Source organism: Carcharhinus amblyrhynchos, chromosome 11 (assembly GCF_965287045.1).
Source record: "Carcharhinus amblyrhynchos chromosome 11, sCarAmb.v2.hapA, whole genome shotgun sequence".
Lineage (NCBI taxonomy): Eukaryota > Metazoa > Chordata > Chondrichthyes > Carcharhiniformes > Carcharhinidae > Carcharhinus > Carcharhinus amblyrhynchos.
Genome location: NC_137334.1, coordinates 53269909 through 53278426, shown reverse-complemented (window position 1 = coordinate 53278426; position 8518 = coordinate 53269909).

Here is an 8518-nt window from a genome sequence, read left to right as displayed (position 1 = left end):
CTCTTTCGCAAATGACGTTAAATGTTATATAAACAGAAGACGACACCGATTTCAAAGTCTAGCATAGGCGGTAAGCACAAGCCTTGCTCTATCCATGATTTGCAAGATTTTTTTCTTATTTCGGCAGGAATGTCCCATCAGTTTAAGCACCTTTCCTAATGAGAAATGCAATTAAGGTTTTCGACATCCTATCTGGATAGCATTTGGTTATCGGTTATTCATGTATTCTGTCTTGGGATTCAAATAAATTAAAGGAAATAGCTACCCAGAGAATTTCTCGATTTCGTGAATGTCACAAGATTAGCTGCTCTGTCTCCAGATAAGCAATTCAGATTGGTCGCGCGGTGCGCGTTTTTCTTCATGCACTGACAGCTTCGGTGGGTTTGTGAATACAGGAAGGTTTTTAATGATTACCTTGCCGCAATTAGATATTTTACCCGAAGTTGAAAACCGCTAATCGACTATTTAATTCCCCATACCTATCAACTGAACTACCTGCAGTCAGCGGCTGGGAATGTTTCCGATGCTGTTTAAATCCAGTACAATTCGTAAGCGAACTGAAGAAAGTTCGCCGCAGGAAGACACAAACTGTCAGCTAACATTGCAAGGAAAAAAGGAAATCCCCAATCAGTTGCAGGCAGCAGAATACCCCGGTTGAAGCAACACTTCAGTCACAACAGTCAGTCCTCTTTAATAGTTACAAATAGGAATCCCAGTTCCTAATAAGTGCATCATATACTGTGCACTCTATTTCTTGTAGTTACATTTTCAAACTTGTCCTGAACTTACGCTGCCAATCTTGAGCTATAGATATGCACCCAGCGCTTGATTTGGCTCACCTTTCTGCTCAGGTGGCTAAAACTTCTCGACTTGCCGCATCGGAATGGAAGTTAATTCTCTCTAAGTTTTCCGCGTCAGTCTTTTTTATTTTTTCCAAAATATAGAGCGACCCCAAAAATGTAATAACGTACTTTATGTTCCAGATGGTGGCTTATTTCAGGAATTACTGATGCCAAACCACTTTATGTTCAAACAATAAAGTTCCCAAATTTTAGGAGATCGCGGCTGTAAATAGCGTGAGAAGCGCGTGTTCCTTTCGATGCGTGTGTTGATGCTCTCTGGGATTCTCCCACCTCTCACCAATCTGAAACAAGTGCAGCATTTCTGCTACAGCACAATATTTATCAACAATCCTTGCATTCATTATGTTTGACAAACGTCGGGATCGCCTCAACTGAACACAATGTCTTCATTTAGTGAGTTACCTACAAAACGCGCTTGAATGCAAAATATTTTTCGAAAGCATTGAAGAAAGATGCAAATTAATTCAGTTATTATGATACAACTTATAAATTAGTTTACAAAGGCTGTGTACATCTAGAGTAAGTGTTTGTTTCTATCCCGTATTGGACAAATTGTTGACACTTCCTTAGCAATAATCTTAGGCTTAGTTACTGACTTGATTTTTATGCACCTCGTGGCATTCAAGTTTGACCACTTACAATAAACGAAACACCTCAATGAATTTTAGGCAGACTGAATTGGCCGGCAAATATTATTTAACAATATTGGACAACTAGGAATAAAAATCATCGAAATCCCATGAAGTGACTTGTGTCGCTTGAGCCTTCTGTCATTAAGCCGGGTTTAACAGCGTTGTTCGGAACTGAAGTTCAGAAACATTGACAATAACTTTACCATAAGGATTGCCTTATCTTTATCAATTCGATTAAGGGCAATAAGATAGCCTTGAAAGAATGAAAATAAGAATCCTATTTCACGAATTCGAGGTAAATAGCTTAACCACTGTCCGGGAAATCAACCATCTAACTAAAAGAGATACAGTTGTCATTTTAGATGCTTTTATTAAGGTGGATCTGTTTACCGACAGCTTAAGATCTCGGCGCGCTACCACATTAAATTGTTAGGATTTGGAGGCATCTTGCGTGCCTGTGTATGGACAGCGATTTACCGAGGTTCCACAGAGAGTGATCGGCAGCTGGGGCCGCTACAGAGCTGGATGCAGAGGTTCCACACTTGGAACACAGAACAGCTGCAATCGGAGGCAGTTCCCGCCGTCAAGGAGGAGAAAGGAGACGCGCCAGCCGCATCGCAGAGCAGCTGGTTAGAGGGGATTTGGATGGGGTAATTCAGTCCAGAGCACGGGGTAAAGTGCAAATATACTCAGCACAAAGCGAGAACATAAAGCTGAGAACACAACCTGGAATAGAGACAGCACCATCCCGAGCAAGTTTGGGGACAGAATGCCCATGATTTTGCGATCTCGTTTTTGGCGGGCCTTGGTTTTGTATCTGGAGGACACACATTATATGCACTCTACATCTTTTAAACTGGATGACAAAGGCGTGCAAATTGTACGTTTAAATCGTGGAGTGTGAATGTCTGTGCAAACGTAGTGCATCTTTATCCGTAAGTGATATTTCTGAATCAATAAACCTCGCCACCCTTTCGCCACCCCCCCCCCCCCCCCAGCAATTCTCAAAGCGACAACATGGGATGTTCTCACAAGGGGCTTCAGGCATCTGTAGCAGCCCACGGTGCAAAGTTGTGGCAGCTGAGGAACAGGATCGCTCTCGTTTCTAATGTTCGCAGGTGTGAGAGTTGTCCCGTCATGTTATTCAATGTTTTTGCAAAAAATTCTAATGGGTTCCAAATGATTCCTCAATCATTTGGTAAAGGCATGGCAGATGTCAAAGCCAGAGTATCAACACACCTCCACATTCTGTAACTGGTGCCGACAGGAACCGACTCAAAGAACAAAGAACAACACGGCACGGGAAACAGGCCCTTCGGCCCAACGAGCCCGCGCCGCCATTGTAACATTGTGAGTGCCCTCCTCTACCTGTGACCTTTGTCTAGCCTATTGGGGAAAGACTAATTTAGGGACAATTTGTTTCACCAATCAGCCTAAGAGCACGTTTTTGGGGTGTGGGAGGAAACCGGAGCACCCCGAGAAAATCCACGCAATCACGGGGAGAACGTGCAAATTCCCGCAGAAACTGGCCCAAATCCATGTATCTGCACAGCAAACAGTGATAGTCACTGAGCTGTCTTGTTGCCCGTCAGATGGTCCAGTTTAAGCGTACACTAACGACGTGAAGCACTAGGCAACTCTCGAAGCAACATCCAAGAGCAGCCCTCGCACGACCCACCGCGTGTATGCCCCTCCACACTCCAAACCACCCACACCATATAGGTTACCTACAAATTACAGATCATACGGAATAACGCCAAAAGTAATAATTCTGAATGTAGATGATAGTTTTAATTCATTACCGGCTCGCGTTTGCAGTTTATGATACCATCTGAGCCCATTAATCAGATTAGTGCCCTATATTCCCCCGGAGATATTCATTATTCTTTTCATAATTTACAATGTTTCGAGGTATTTACAGCGAGCTGGGTGGCTTCAGCCACGGCTACCGGATTATGGTCTGTTAGCAGGTAAGCGGCGCTGCCATCCTGCCCTCACTCAGTTGGCATGTGTGGCTCGGGACACTATTGTTAATACACTGTAAAGATATTCGAAAACGAGTTGAAACCATCTGATTTATGCTGTCACTACACTCCATTTTTTTGGTACTGGTGCAGTGCCAAGTTTTTCATTGTGCTGGTGCCAAAAAGTATAGCATTAATGCCACCTGTGCCAGCCTGATCTCAGAAGTTCCGATGTAAGCAAGAAGACCTCCAGGAGATCAGTTCACATTGGTCTCGCTTTGTTGTGATTGGTGTGAAGCCTGCCTTTTGTTTACTGTTTGAAACTAGATATTGCCACACAGAAGGCTTCCTTTCTGTTTGTTTCAACCGAAAAGAGATTACCATCCTATCAGCTGGATTCAATCAGTAGAAATTTCGCCAGCGGTACTGGAGGTTGGTAAATCATAAATGCAAACGCTCGAACACACGCAGCCTCTGTACAACAGTGTAAACAGGCAGTGCAATCACAGATTCTGTACACATGTCAGCTTTGCACTGATACTGCCAGTCTAATGACAGGAGAAAAGACAACATTTTTTTTAAAAAATGGTTATATATAAGGTCTTCTGTTTGTGCGAGACACCTGTTGCTCAGGTATTAAGAATGATTACTTGAATGCTGATAATCACAATTTTTTTAGTCACACTGGCAGTTCATTTTCGTTGCGTTTTGAGGTAATTGAATTATTTTGCTTTCGTGTCAGGTTTCTATTAAGTTCAGAGATATTCTTGTCCCCAAAGAGCAGTGGGGAATCGGGGTGTTCTCTTTAACCTGGCTGAGTTGAAATGTGCTTCCCCACGTGTTGTCTTTTTGATTTTAACATGCTGCTGTAAGCAGCTCCAGAACAAAGGCAAATGGTTCTCTTCAATAAGGCAGAGAGAGGGAATATTGAAGCAACGACTGCCTTGGGTCCCTGTCATTTAAATGTTCTATAGATGACTTCATATTTGCATTGCAGTTGGATTGGAAGCTTATCGTCCATTCCATTTCTAATCAGGCGTACTGCATAATATGGAGGGGTCAATGAAAGAGGAAGAGAGAAGGCACCTTAAAAGCGTGGGCAGCGTCCTCCTCATGACCCTGAAGTCCTATCTGGTTAATGCACTGTCCAATATAAAATCGAGCACTTTGAAGGTGCCAGCTTCAATCCCCGGTCTACACCCAGTTAGCTGCTGTCAGGGTGGGTGGTGATTGGAATGACACAATTGGTCTAAGCATGGATTGGATGACGGTTCCATAGTGAGGGTCATTTGAAATGTGCCCCTGGTCTCATGCCTGCTGACATTTATTGCTTCAGCTGACACAAGCAGAAGGGTGAGGTACCAATCTCTCCGCCCGCACTCATGCTAAGACACTGGAGCAGAGGTCAGCGCTCTCAGAAGTGATAGGAGAGAAAACTCAGAATGGTAAAACAGGAAGCTTTATCTCTGCCAAGAATGAGCTGAAGGCAGGCATTTCGCCTCTTTCAATTGTATCGGTGCAATCTGGGTGAATCAAGCCCGCAAAGTTTGCCATGGTCCCTGATCAAAATGCGAAATTCCACCGGTTGCGCTGGTTTAGGTAAGCACTTACAACGAATTGATTCAGTATGGTTTCATTTCAGTCATTTTCAGTGAATTAAAAGCAGGTTATTCGCAAGTGCGGAACTGGACACCTTTATTGAAGACATTTGTTTTAACCCCGTTTTCAGCTGTGTTAATAAAGCCGGACCAGGTTCTTCGATTCGTCAAAGAATACTTTTCAGTGGAAGTAAAGGACAACCGTCGGACATTTAAAACACTTTACAACCAATAAATTATTTTTGAAATATATTCACTGTTGTAGAGAATGCAACAGCCAATTTGCCCAGAGCAAGCTCCTTCCACGGACATTGTGAGGTAGTAACGGATCATCTGCTTTTATGCTGTTAACGAATGAATAAATATTTGCCCGGACACCGGAGATAACCCCCCTGCTCTTCTTTATATTACAAGGTAGGATCCCTTTGCCCCACTTCAGAGTGCAGTGTCTTACTTTAACATCTCATCCATAAAATGTTACCTCCAACAGTGCAGCACTCCCCCGAACCGCATTGGCCTTCATTTTTGATCTCAAGTCCTGGGCTGGGACTTGAACCCCAAACGTGCAGATTCAAAGGGAAATGTGTTACTAACGGAGACAGAGCTGACATCTAAGCAGCACAATTTCACTTTTTTAGCATTTACTTTCAAATATTAAAATTAATACACTCTCCATTGGCCATCATGGATGAGGGAAGCACCTCCAAATCTCATCAGTTCCTGGGTCAAAGGGAGAAAAAAAAGTTCAGAAATAAGGGGAATCCATGCTTGTAAAATCCCCACAGCATAACACATGAGAATTGCACCTAATAAAATGGGTTAATTAGTGAACAGTGGAATTGTCTATTCCAATCACTTGGATGGTGTCACAATGCTGCTCAAAGTACAACCAAGTTCCACCTTTTGTCTGTCTGAACCATACTGATCAGCAAAGTCCAAGGCTTGATTCATTGATTGGTTTGAAATAGCCAATCTCAGCTGAAGTGGCACTGAAGTGGGTAATGGGGACTCAGTTTTATGGGCCATGATAGTGGTATAGGCCTATGTATACTATTAACAACATCAAAGTTATTAAAACAAACAGCCAGTGTTAAGTTTGAAATGCAAGAGTTTGACAAATGTCTGAAAAGCATTGGGTAATTGTGAATTTTGAGCTCTGTCATAATAATAGAGAATATAGTAGACATCACAAGGAACACAACATGGATCACACTGAGTACATGCTGGATGGCTAACCCAATATGCATCACTCTTTGCAGGGAAACTCACAAAACAGTCCGCATCACGATGGCAACAGCCTTGAATGGACAGAGCACAGGATGGGTTGCAATGGAAGTGCATAGAGCATATAATATCAAGCTCAGAATGCAGGAAATATAGCTAAGCTTGTATAATTAATGTAAGTAGCAGCTAATAATGTAGATAATACAAAACAAAATATAAGGAACAAAGCAAATGGCCTGAAATGTGAAGGTGCAAATATGAGTACCCTGTAACTCAGAAGACTTATTAACCAGTTTTTATGATAATGGAAATGGCTGAGGTAAAAACAAACAGCCTAGAATATAGAATATAGGTGCAGGAGCTAAAACCAGACCCCAAATAGCAAGTCAGGAAAGGCAGAAAATAACTTAAATACAAAGATTACCATCTGGAATACAAGGAAACAAAACAGATAGAATGAAGATCAAGTGCACACACATAAACACACAAAGAAGATATTCTTTGTTACCAGTCCCAACTCTAGTATCATTCTTTGGCAGCAAAGTTACTTAAGCCTGAATCCTGGTGACTAGGTGGTAGACACTGCCTTCTGTGTTTGATCTCAGCCACGACTGAAGAAAGAAAATCTTGCTCTGCTGGCTGAAATGAGTTCATAATAGGGGTGAGTTCACAGCACAAACTTACACTGCATGTAGGAATATTTGGCACAATATGCTCACTGAACAAGGTCTCAAGTATTGCCATTGTAGACAAAAGAAATTATCGTAGCACTGCAGTGTGTTCACTTTGGTCAGATGGGTGTTTGACATGTGTGAAAAACCGGCATTATGTTTTAGTAATCTCCAACCACTGGGAAATCTGCATACATAGAGATTTTGTTTGCCTTTTCTGGGGTGAGTACTCTGGGGCATAGAGACACTTACTTAAATCTGATGAGTTTACATATTGGTTGAAATGGACCCGAGATGTGTGTAGGTGGAAGAATTTAACTAGCTTCATTGCAAATTTTCAGGATGAAGCACTGGTAAATGATGGTGGTATTGGTGGAAGGACCAAGAACAAGAGGGCACAGAATTAAGGTAATTGGCAAATGAAGCTATGGTGGCATGAGGAAAAACCTTTTCATACAGCAAGTGATTAGGAAGTTAAAGGAACTGCCTGAAAGTGTGTTGGAGGCAGATTCAGCTGAGGCATTCAAGAAGAAATTGGGTTCTTATCAGAAAGTGGAGAATGATAAAAGGAGAAGGCAGGGGAAGCTGCATGAGGTAAATTGCTCCTACAGAGAGCTCGTGCAGGCACAATTGGCCAAATGGCTCTCTTCTGTGATTCTATCATTCTGAAAGTTTCCTGTTGCTCTCTGTTACTACCCTACCCATGAGGGAACAGACCTGTTGAATTATGTAGAGCTAAGTGGTTGGATGGATAGATATAGAGAAATGTCTCCAATTTATCGAGGGGCCAGAAATATAAGATTGTCACTCATAAATCCAGTGGGAAATTTGGGAAAAATTTCTTTATCCAGAATGGTAGAATTTTCTACCACAGATGGTTGAGTTGTTGACGCAAATAGCATCAATGCAGTTAAGGAAGAGGCGGAGAAAAACTCAAGGGAAAAGGGAATAGGGGAATATGCAGATAGGACTAGGTTAAGAGGAGACATGTGTGGAGCATAAATACCAGTATGGATATTTGGCTGAATGGCCTGTTCTTGTGTTATACATTCTATTTAATTAGACAACTAAAAATGCAGATGTGATGTCTCACTTGGTGGACAGAAGAAAACAGGAACTGTGGTGAAAGCAGCATGGTTGGCAATGAAACTGACCAGAAAATATGTGACTCTACTGCCACTATCCACCTGACCATACCATAAACACACACTCTATTTGATTGAAGATGTAAAGCTTTGTCAGCCGCCGGCGAACTTTTCTTAACCTAATTGTTGTGGACACCAAGTTTTGCGACTTGAAAGTTTTCTCATACCTGACCCTTAGTTGTCATACTTGAATAGTTTTGTCCCAAACCTCCGGGTTTGTTCATCTGTTGGAAAACACAAGCCTGTCTTCAACAGTAACAACAACTATTGTGTGTGGATAAATATGCTAAGAGCTTTACTTAGACAAAATTGGATGGCAAGCCAAGGAAAGAACTAACAAGAGGGTCAGTCAAAAAGGTGGGTTTTAAGAAGGGTCTTAGGGGGAGGTGGAGGAATTTAGGGAAAGAACTTTAAATCATGG